The 875-nt window shown below is 23.0% G+C and overlaps 1 protein-coding gene across 1 annotated transcript in view; it reads left to right on the top strand.

The window, feature by feature from the left end:
- Window positions 1-875, top strand: part of LOC107482290 (protein ECERIFERUM 26-like) — a 5,207-nt gene that overhangs the window by 1,086 nt on the left and 3,246 nt on the right. The gene's annotated exons all lie outside the window — the stretch shown is intronic.

An 875-nucleotide genomic window follows, 5' to 3' on the forward strand; every position in this document is an offset into this window, starting at 1 on the left:
AATGAATTGGAAAATACAAAAAAAATAGCATATTATTATCAATCAAAACTCACAAGTTGTCTTCATCTAAAATTAATAGTAAAAAAATTACTAGATGATTTAACAGATTTGACTAAACTATTATCTAACACTTATCAACTATCAATTTTATATGAAAATAACTCTAGGTGAGTTTCCATCAATATTATTTACATCTTTAAAATAAGATCGATTTTAACCTTTATTAAATTTAAAAAACTAAAGAAAAAAAAAACACAGATGAATAAAGTTTAATATCATATACAGTTTCAGTAAACAGTAGTACTATAGTTATGTAAATGAGACACCAACTTTTAACGATACAGAAAGAAAAAAAAAAGTTTTGAATTCTTCATTCCAGTATTATAATTGAAGAACGAACTCTATTTTAAGAATTTGTTTTTTATTCCGATCCTTTCCACTATATCTATATATATTATTTTCTTTAATAATATTCAATACTGTATATATAAAAATAAGGATGTAGTGTATATGATAACAAAATCCTAGAAAATAACTAAATACAAATAGAAGTGAGAAAAGCTAGTTCGGCATATAAATGCAGGATTATTATGGTTGTCAGCGTCAATGCATGATATTGATACTTTATATGAGGAGGTGTGACAAAAGCATTCGTGAGACACCAAAGTGGAAAAAAATTTAAATGGTAAAAATTCAAGTGCAGTTAATTTTATGTAAAGTTAATAATTCACAGTCATTAAATAATTTGATAGATTTGATTAAATTGTCATTTAATAGCCTTCATTTATTAACTTCACATGAAGTTAACTGTATATAAATTTCTATTTTTTTAAATATATCTAAAATATCGATGTTTTAATCATTTTCATTATTAA

The sequence above is a fragment of the Arachis duranensis genome, chromosome 3 (genome assembly GCF_000817695.3).
Source record: "Arachis duranensis cultivar V14167 chromosome 3, aradu.V14167.gnm2.J7QH, whole genome shotgun sequence".
Classification (NCBI taxonomy): Eukaryota; Viridiplantae; Streptophyta; class Magnoliopsida; order Fabales; family Fabaceae; genus Arachis; species Arachis duranensis.